The following is an 8,705-nucleotide window of genomic DNA, read 5'->3' as shown; positions in this document are numbered from 1 at the left end:
TGTCATATTGGGTATTGTACAAATAAAGATTTTATTCGTGTTTGAATCTCTCAATACATTCTTTAGGCTGGTACTAACGGGTTACGAATTTGGTTGGTTTGTTGTTTAACGCCAGCAATATTTCAGCTATATGACGGCGGTCTGTAAATAATCGAGTCTGGACCAGACAATCCTGTGTTTGTCATCATGAGCATCGATCCACGCAATTGGGATCGATGGCATGCATCAACCAAGTCAGCGAGCCTGACCACCCGATCCCGTTAGTCGCTTCTTACGACAAGCATAGTCGCCTTTTACGGCAAGCATGGGTTGCTGAAGACCTATTCTACCCGGATCTTCACGGGACAACGGGTTAGTTGGATACGAGCCCTTTTTCAAACAAAGGTTTAGCATACTTTATGAAATAAACAGAGGGTTATAGATCAGATGCGTTCATATATATGAAAGTTAGACCTTGTTCGTTTCAACACGATTTCGACTTTTAACAACATTAAATGTATACATAAGGCTACAATTTATCGAATAGCTTTTTTCAAACATTTGAACATGAAATAGTCTTAAATCCAAGCTGATATAGATAAAGATAGCAAAACCTATGTTAAAAGGTTAATTTTTGCACGTTTGGGTCTTGTACTTGTTCAAAGTTAGGTTTTAGCTTAGAGTTTCATATCTCGACATTTTTCACTCATTTAATCCACAACGAGCACGTATTGGAAGGAAACACTAGCTAGTTTCGAGGCATTCGAACATGTGTGATTTTCGTAAAAACAATATTTTTGAAGTTTTCCGTAAGTTTCAATGTGACATTTGCAGGTAGTCCTCCCTCCGCGTGACTATCGAAACATTTTTCAGATTCAAATAATCAAGTTAATACTGTACGGTGACATTTAAATGTCAAATATACTCTGCGTAAAAAGTTCAGGTTCACTGGTATTCTTCAAAAAACATATGGATTTCATATTTTGACTTCCATACAATTGGTCCATAGCCTCCAGGGAGAGATTCACAAACGTATCATGGTGCATATGGTGTTCAGATAGAATGCATGGCGTTCGTGAGTAGTGAAAACGTATCGCTTCTCATTCAGTTACAGGGGGGCACTGGTGGCCCAGTCGTCAGAGTGCAGAGTTGCGTCCCTTGGGCACGCCAGAAACCTATGATTGTGGGTTTGAATCACGGTTCGCCCCAATTATATTTCAGGGTTTGTCAGCACCATACCCGTGCTCGTGGGTTTCACCGAAGTGGTAAACGTCTGAGGCCTGCATCACTTCGGGCTTTCCTCCCACATTAAGCTGACACGCCGTGATATAACTGGAATACTGTTCAAAGCGGCGTTAAACCAAACTCACTCACTCACTCACACTCAGTATCTAGATGTGATGGTTAGTGACTTTTGTCCTACCGAGGAAGTAACTGGGTGCCATTAGCAGTGTTCGAAATACCTGCCTGCCCGACCGTCCGAGACGGGTTGATTTCAACACGGCCTGCCAGATTTTCAAATCCCCCTGCCTGACCGTCGGGTTATATTTCATATGTGAAAATATTCTTAATATTTCCTGATGATAAGCATTAATTCACATGAAAAGATGAATGATAAAATGTAACCCAAAAGAAACCCCGTTAGCTTATCCTGAGAAACATAGGATTATAGTGGGCAGGCAGGTTTTGGTCAGGGCTGGCAAGTATTTCAGCTAGCCAGTCCTGTGGTCTGGCTGAAATTTTTGGGAGTTTCATACCCTGCCATTAGGTTAATCATCAACTGCTAACTTGATTTATGTCTCATAAATTTGAATTTGCAGGGAAACACTTTGGGCTTGAATGACTTGCTTTAAATGTACTAGGGATGGCAAATGGCGCGAGTCTAGTTCCACCTGACTATTGACCTGGTGTACCGTTAATTCTATTGTCGCCATGATACGGCAGTCCAATTGTACATATCGACAAATATTAACTTTCAAGCGTCGATACAGTATTTGGGAAAACAAGTTACATTCTTTGAACTGGCAATTTGTTTGGTAGTAGGTAATTTAACTGAAAATATATGACACGTGTTCGTTATTGCGTTGTTGTTGTTGTTTTGTTTTTTTTGTTTAACGCCGCACTTAGCAATATCTCGCTGTATAACGGCGGTCTGTAAATAATCGAGTCTGGACCAGACAATCCTGTGATTGACATCATGAGCATCGATCCACGCAATTTGGATACGATGACATGCATCAAACAAGTCACCGAGCCTGACCACCCGATCCCGTTAGTCGCCTCTTACGACAAGCATAGTCGCTTTTTACGGCAAGCATGGGTCACAACGAGTTGACAATTATTTTAGGTATGCCCGTTTGCACTAAGACGGAACCCGGTCACAAAAATCGCCACGAGAGGGGCACGAGTCGCTTTTCGGCTTGTCCCGGAATAACACGAGTTGGTCACGAATGGGGTTGCTGAAGACCACCAGAAATGGGCATCACACATTGTACCCATGTCGGGAATCGAACACGGGACTTCGGCGTGACGAGCGAACGCTTTAACCACTAAACTACCCGACCGCCTCTCTGTGAATATAAAGAAAACCGTATATGTTCTTTCTGCGAATATTAAAAAATTCCTTCCTTGAGTGGAGTGAGTGAGTGTGTATGGTTTTACGCCTCGTTTCACAATATTACTGTAATATCACGGCGTGGGACACCACAAATGGGCTTCACGTCGTTGATTGGAACTCGGGGAGTTAAACATTGACGACAGAGCTGGTTTGTTATCGCCACGTAATCGCCAAATAGATGGTCATGCCTTGTCAATATCTATTATATATTCGGTATTTATATACGTAACGGATGTTTATATTCATGTGTATGCATGCTCTTTGAAAAAAGAAACGCAATACGGATAGTCTTTGCCAGAAAGGCAAAATTAGGTGACCAAGAGGTGCAAAATGAAGGGGTTTAAGGTGTTATAGTGTCATTGACAAATTTCCATGATCAAAATGATCACAACATGCAAACTATTAGTCGGGAAACACGTACAAATCGGAAAAAACGCACCCAGTGCATTAACGAAAGGGCCATGGAGGTGCACGTACTGCACGTGCAGCAACACGAAGAACGGTATTGAAATGCAGGGTTTTTAATTGCCTGGTATCTGCGTCAATCGAACAGGTTTGTGGGGGTAGCGTTATGATCTGGGCGGCTATCTCTCATCATGGCATGTTAGGTTTGGTACATGATCCAGGGCAGTCTTACGTCTCAACGATTCATCAACGAAATTCTCCTACCACACGTCCTCCCAATTGCATTAATTGTATTGTATTGTGTATTCCAGCAGGACAACGCTCGACCGCATACAACACGGATCACAAAAACCTGTCTAAACAACAACGTTGATGTTCTCCCCTGGCCCTCCAGATCCCCGGATGTGAACCTGATAGAGCGCATGTGGGATGAATTGGATAGACGGCTACGCCGACGTCAACCACAATCCCAGACGTTCAGCAGTTGGCGTTTACGTTGCAGGCCGAGTGGGCTGCCATTCCCCAGGATGTGATTCGCACACTAGTCTCTTACATAGGCAGGAGATGTCAGGCCGCTATCGATTCTAACGGGGGACTTACGTTATTGATGGTAGCTGATCTTCACCTTGGACTTTTCCTTTGTACCGATAACTGAGATGACTAGTCACAATCACCACGTGTTCTCTCCACAACATTTTGGCTCAATACCTTGTACGGTTCCTCGTATAAATGTATTTTCCTACCTCACACAAATCGGGCTTTGCTTTTCTTTTTTTGAAGAGTATAATATACACATGTTCTAATTGGTATTTCTAATTATTTCTAAATCTTCAGATATAAGGGAAAGCTGATGTCATGTTTTGATATATGCAACTTTCCTCATGATAAGGAGCGACCCACGAATTCTTCGTCTATCAAACATTAAGCATCCGTGCATACCTCTTATCAAGTCTTGCATGGAGGATAAAGTGACTTGCCACATATTGTCTTGCAGTTCTGTTGTTTGTTTGGACACCGATAAGATACACATCCGGCATGTGTACATTCCCACAGTGTAATTGCGCCTCAGTAAGGTCTGCTTCGTGCCACGTGAGCAGTTTCGTTAAGATTTCTTCCGTTTTGAGAGCAATTAATTGCAACGGCAATGCAGACTTACATCATATTATACCTTTGTTCTTTGGGATCAAGCCTTGGGTATCTTCTGGATAGCCCAAGTGCCAATCAAAATGACTCGTTGATTCTGCAGCTGCAGCAGGACGTCAAGAAGATGCAAGATGAGCACGTCCAGACAAGCGTTCAGATGAAGGATTTTGCCCTGAAGCTGAAAGAGAAAGACATACTTATTGAATACCTCCTGAAACAACATCTAAGCCAACAGGACATTATTAACAACATGACAATGCAATCTGACCAACAGGACAAAGTGTTGAGGAACTTAACGGCAGAACTTTCCCAGCAGAAATTTGGTAAGTCCAAAGTTTTATTTCCATTTATTAAAGGGGCCGAACATTTAGGCTTGTTTTAGGGCTGTCATTTAATCTCTTCGGCTTGAGTGAGTGAAATCAAGAGCAACGATCCAAGCACGTCATCCGTCCAACGTCTGAACGTTCTAATCAGCTCTTACCACAAGCAATGGTACCGGGGCCAATTCTGACCCGTATTCCCACAAAGTCTTTCGAATTCTATATCTGTAAGCATTAGTTTATTAAATGGCAAAAGTAGGCATGCTTTAATATGCTTGGGTGTTTTGTTACAATTACATGAATACAAATGCATTCGTGTTTGAGATATTATTTTAAACATATTCTTGTCTCATTGCATCATTACAGCAAAACTGGAGAAAGAAGTTGCGTTTCTTGCTCGCTTTTCTCAACCAAGGCCGTCGTTCTGGAATCGAACTATAGCTCGCAACGGACCAATCATATACGATGACATCACAGTGAACTTCGGACAAGGCTTCAACCAAACAACAGGTATCTTCACGACTCCTGTTGGTGGACTGTACGTTTTCCAGTTGACCTCTCTGGCCGAGAGCTACCTGGCCATTAATCTCTTTGCGGGTGGTGCATTGTACGGGACTTCCTCGGGACTACAGGGTGTACAAGGGTCTGTTCAAACTGTCGCCAGATTGAATGCTGGCCAAACGGTGTGGAGCACAGGGAACTGGAACCCTGGTTGGGTCACGGGGGTACACGCAGTTTTCTGGCGTTTTGTTGCACAGCTACTGATGATGCACCTTAGTGAATACACAAATGCAACCATGAACTCAATGTGTATGTTTTAATTAATTAATATTCAAAACAAAGATAATGTCTGTTTGCTGTTTGACGTCGCACTCAGGATTATTCCACCGATATGGGGGCGGTCGGTGAATAATCGAGTCTCGACCAGTCAATCCAGTGCTTGACATCATCAGCATTAATCTACAATTGGGATACGATGACATGCATCAACTAAGTCAGAGAGCCTGACCACACGATCCCGTAAGTCGCCTCTTACGAAAAGCATGGGTTGCTGAAGACCTACTTTAACCCGGATCTTCACGGATACAAAGATACTGAGTAAGTGTTGTTTAGCGATAGCATTGTTCCTGTTATTAATCAAATGTGGACCAGACAAACCAGTGATGGTCAGTATGAATAACAAACCCGTGAAGATCCGGGGTAGAATAGCTCTTCAGCAACCCATGCTTGCCGTAAAAGGCGACTATACTTGTCCTAAAAGGCGACTATGCTTGTCGTTAGAGGTGACTAACGGGACCAGGTGGTCGGACATATCGAACGTATTTCAAACAATTTCTGATAATTGCATCTTGCCGAGGCAGGGGAGTTAAGTCCATTTTCCACCCTTGCCGAACTAGGCTGGTATTATGGAGTTATATTTTGGCTGGACTAACGAATCTATGCATAGTCCAATCAAAATCGGCATCCGGTCCCTCAACTGTCGTGCAGATTTTGGTCAACTGCATGATTTGTAAAGCATTTGTACCGCCAACTCGGCGCTATCAGATATTTTCCAAATATCTTGATGATTTTTTATGAAGGTGATCACGTCATTTGATGCACTTAACGAAGTAGTAGTTTTTTTCAATATAGATCTTGTTTATCGATCAGATCGTTTTGACTGGGCGTCGCCATTTTGTTTGAAGCAAATGCATGTGACATGTGATGTGGAATCTGATTGGTCAATAGGAGAGCCATAGAAGGGACATAACTCGTAGTAACCACAGGTGGCGCTACGATCGAGCCCCGAATTTTCAGCCTAATTCGGCAAGGGTGGAAACTGGACTTTTATGTCAGTAAACTCATTTGCCTCGGGGAGATGGAAAATTGATGAAATCAAGTCCGTCACATAATGGAAGCGCTCGTAAAATCACCAACAGTAATTGATATGGGGCCATCAGCTGCAACGAGCGCAGCCGTTCCTTTATGACATACCATCAATGTTAAATTTAATATGTAAATGACGCATTGCCATACATTATTTGGAAATGATAATTTTGGACAATGGGAATTGGTTCTTTTTTTTAATGATACATTACTTTCTGGATGTTTGGTTGTTGTTTTTTTAATATCAGTGTATTTCCTCGATAAGATAATCCTTAGCTGACTGCCAAACATAAGTTTGTAAATTTGTCTTCATGTAACAGGTTGTAATCGTGTCAGAACATCTGGTATGTCATACATGTAGGACAAACCATGTCTCCGAGGGTTCGTTGGTTGGTTTGTTGTTTAACGTCGCACTCAGCAATATTCCAGACGGCGGTCTGTAAATAATCTAGTCTGGACCAAACAATCCAGTGATTAACATCATGAGCATCGATCCACGCAATTGGGACCGGTAACATGTTTCAACCAAGTGAGCGAGCCTGACCACCCGATCCCGTTAGTCGCCTTTTACGACAAGCATAATCGGTTGCTGAAGACCTATTCTACCCCGGAATCTTCACGGGTCGCCAGTGTCGTTGAAGATGCTCATGTCTCCGAGGGATTACTAGAGATTGTAAACCCTCACATGAGGGAACGTCCCGAGGGGGCCGTAAGAGACATGGTTTGTCCAACTTATAAACCGACTCATCGCATAGACAACGTTTTTAATTACATAACTGTAATAAAAACTCGCAAATGTATAGGGGGCGGTCGGGTAGCCTAGTGGTTAAAGCGTTCGCTCGTCACGACGAAGACCCGGGTTCGATTTCCGACATGGGTACAATGTGTGATGCCCATTTCTGGTGTCCCCCGCCGTGATTTGTTGGAATATTGCTAAAAGCGGCGTAAAACCATACTCACTCACTCACTCACTCAAAAGTATAACCTGTGTCAGAGATGAAATATCGCCTGCAGTCGTGAACTCGGTTCAATGAAACCGGTGACCTCAGCACGTGGGTTTCGCAACGGTGCACGAAATCTGCACTTGCGTCTCGTAGGCTGTTTGTAGTTTTTGTTCTAACAAGGGTTTACAATGATTGTAAGCCCTCCTGCGAGGTGTTACCACAATTTCAAAAACTCCATATCGAGTTACACAAACAGCCAGTAGGTTAATCAATTGTACCCATGGGGGTGGGTGAAGGCGCTAGCAATTAACCTACCTCACCTTATGGTTGTGTATCGTTGTGTAATACGCTTACACCATCGTAGGTCGGATAACCTTGTGGTTAAAGCGTTCGCTCGTCACGCCGAAGACCCGGGTTCGATTCCCGACATGGGCCCATTTCTGGTGTCCCCCGCCGTGATATTGCTGAAATATATTGCTAAAAGCGGCGTAAAACCATACTCACTCACTCACACCATACCGGGTTATATGTGTAACTTCCATTGAGATACCTTGCCGCAGTTTTACAGACAACCCACTCACACAGGCAAGTCCTTGGTTTATCCCATGCATGCCGAGCGTCAGACAGGGTGACAACAGGTTGATTGGTTTGTTGGATTGTTTGTTGTTTAACGCCGCACTCAGCAGTATTCCAGCTTTTTGACGGCGCTTTGTAAATAATCAAATCTGGACCAGACAATCCAGTGATTGAGATTATAGATCTACGCAATTGGGATACGATGCCGTAATGGCTGCCTCTTACGGCAAGGACCGCTTCCGTGGTCTAGTAGTAGAGCGTCCGCCCGGAGAGCGGAAGGTCCGGGGTTCGATCCCCGACCGCGTCATACCAAAAGACGTTAAAAGATGGTACTTGTTGTTACCCTGTCTGGCTCTCGGCATTAAGGGGCTAAAACAAGGACTGGTCGGCTTGGAGTCAGTATACTGTGTCTTAATAGGGTATTCATGTTGAACAGCGGCATGGTATCTCAGTGAGCTAGCACTATAAATCGGCATCAGTCCGGACTAGTACAAGCAGCCACACACACACGTAAACTTACTCTGAGCCGACCAGTCCTTGTTTTAGCCCCTTAATGCCGAGCGCCAGACAGGGTAACAACAAGTACCATCTTTTAACGTACTCCCCTGGCGGGCGCTCTACCACAAGACCAGGGGGAAGTCTGTGCGTTAATGAGCAAGGAGTGAGTGAGTGAGTTGGGTTTAATGCCGCTTTTAACAGTTTTCCAGTTATATCACGGCGTGTCAGCTTAATGTATATGCGGATCATGATTAACCAGAAATATGGCCCGTGTTTAATAAAAATACAACCACCTGCCACATCTCATAACCAGTAACAGAGATAGGACTGCTTCAGACCTTCACGAACATCGCTTCC

At 43.7% G+C, this 8,705-nt stretch overlaps 1 pseudogene; it reads left to right on the top strand.

Annotated features, from left to right (window-relative positions):
* Positions 1–4,063: 4,063 nt before the first annotated feature.
* On the top strand, positions 4,064–5,260 carry LOC139471297 (complement C1q tumor necrosis factor-related protein 3-like; annotated as a pseudogene).
* The last annotated feature ends 3,445 nt before the right edge of the window (positions 5,261–8,705 follow it).

The sequence above is a fragment of the Haliotis cracherodii genome, unplaced genomic scaffold (assembly GCF_022045235.1).
Source record: "Haliotis cracherodii isolate W230 unplaced genomic scaffold, xgHalCrac1.p SCAF_22, whole genome shotgun sequence".
NCBI classification, from domain to species: domain Eukaryota; kingdom Metazoa; phylum Mollusca; class Gastropoda; order Lepetellida; family Haliotidae; genus Haliotis; species Haliotis cracherodii.
This window is presented reverse-complemented; position numbering and strand designations above follow the sequence as displayed.